Genomic DNA, 1,945 nt, shown 5'->3' with positions numbered 1-1,945 from the left:
CATGGCATATCATTTTAATTTCCTCTTGTATTCATAAATCAAGTTTTTTGTTTTCAAAAGCCTGTTATTTGCTATCTGAGCGTATTTTTTTTAATGTCCAATGTGACTAATTTTTCACAGAGAGCGATGCGATATTCTAACCCTCATGTAATAGTAAAATGAACTGAACGATTTCTGTGCAATTACAGTCAAAGTTGTGGACTGTAAATAAGTTGTTGCTGAAACTTCTGGGCCAAAACAAAGTTGGAGTAGGGTGTCCTGCGCTGATTTTGCTTTTACATAAAAGCAGCAGTTGGGTGGATCCACTTTGATTCAGTGTTACAGCCTGTTTAACCCTTGGCTTCCCTCTGTTTTACCAGTTCCCACTGAAGCCACAATTAGCCTTGTTGCAGGGTGAAAATGTATAGGCAATTATATACATTGGATGAACATACATGGATGAACACACCTGTGACGAATGCAGCTCGTGATTGGAGGAGGAATGTGTAGAGACCAAGGCAGTGGTACCAGTTTTAAGAAGTATTTATTAATGCCATTTATTCAAGACATCTCATCCATATAGCACATGCACACATCCTTGGCAGGAATATAGTTTGATTGTTGCTCTGTCTAACAAAGTGTCCAGCTTAGCAGTACAGAGAAGTGGTGGAAAGGAGCAGGTAGGATCTACATTCTGCCCCATGGGGGTGCTGCAGAGGTCACAACCCAAAGGTGAATGGTCTGCAGATTTCTTACACTCTCAGCTGAGTCTTCTGATTATGTGGCACAGTAGTCTCTGGATTGCAAGACCCTTGCATAATCTTTCCAACCTCCATCTGAATGCCTCTTGGTCTCAGGACTGAAAGACCTTTCCTGGCTACATGTCTCAGAGGTCTTTAGGATCTAGCCACATGGGCACTGCTGTCCTGAAATGTGCAAGTTCCTTTCCCAATGAAGGTTGCTTTCCCTTAGTCTGATGTTTCCTTGAAATGTATTCCTGTTTGCAGCCACTGGTCCCTCGACCTTGCTTTTCCTGTTCTGCCAACCACCTTTCCAAAGGTCCACTCACTGTTCTCTCATTCATGCAAGTTATAATTGATTACATTGCACATGCTGAGAATAAGAGTATACGAGAGTATATTCACAAAATCTTCAGATGCATTTTGCAAAATAATACCTGACTTAATTTTGGTGCGTGATGCCCTGCCACAGTGCCACTGCTCCCGTCCAATTAGGATCCCTCTGAGCCTGCCTTTAGAAATGAAAATGTTGGAAAGGTTTGTAAAAGTCATTTAAAAAACCTCAGGAAATAAAGCTTTGCTTTGTTGTGCAAGCTCAGGCAAATATTCCAACAATAAAAGCCAATGTTATTTGCTTTCAGAATGCACAGCAGCTAACTCAAGTTAATTTATTGCCCAATGATGGGTGTAAGCAATGATCTTGTCCTCTCTACAAGAGGTATAAACTGACTTTATTAGATTAATAGAGTCTTGAGGAATTTATATTCACTTTCCCCAACAGCATTTCTGTCACGATGACTGGCCTATGTATCCCTTATCTGAGATCAGCTCCTCTAATGTATAACTGAAGAGCATGCTGCGGAATCTTCTAAGTGGCTTTTCTGTAAATGCGTTATACTTCCAAAGGTAATGATTTCCACACCACTGCAGAATACATTTATAAAACTAATCTGTTGAAGGACTGGAAGCTAGTGAATTGAATACCAAGAAGAGTGGTTAGTCTCCTAGTTATTCCTGTGGCTCGGCGCTATGTATTATTAATGCCAAAGTTGTCATGCCTGTAAAAAAATTAAAAAATGAAATATACTTCCATCTGAACCACTCATTTGAACCAGAAGGCATTTATTTGTTCCACTGATGGTGAATAGCAAGCAGATCTCTGTGATGTTGATCAAGTACAATGTGATCTGCATCTGGCATAATCCTAGAGATTCTTTATCTTGTCT

The sequence above is a fragment of the Podarcis tiliguerta genome (genome assembly GCF_965153285.1).
Source record: "Podarcis tiliguerta genome assembly, chromosome: 2".
Taxonomy (NCBI): domain Eukaryota; kingdom Metazoa; phylum Chordata; class Lepidosauria; order Squamata; family Lacertidae; genus Podarcis; species Podarcis tiliguerta.
Note: the sequence above shows the minus strand (reverse complement) of the source record.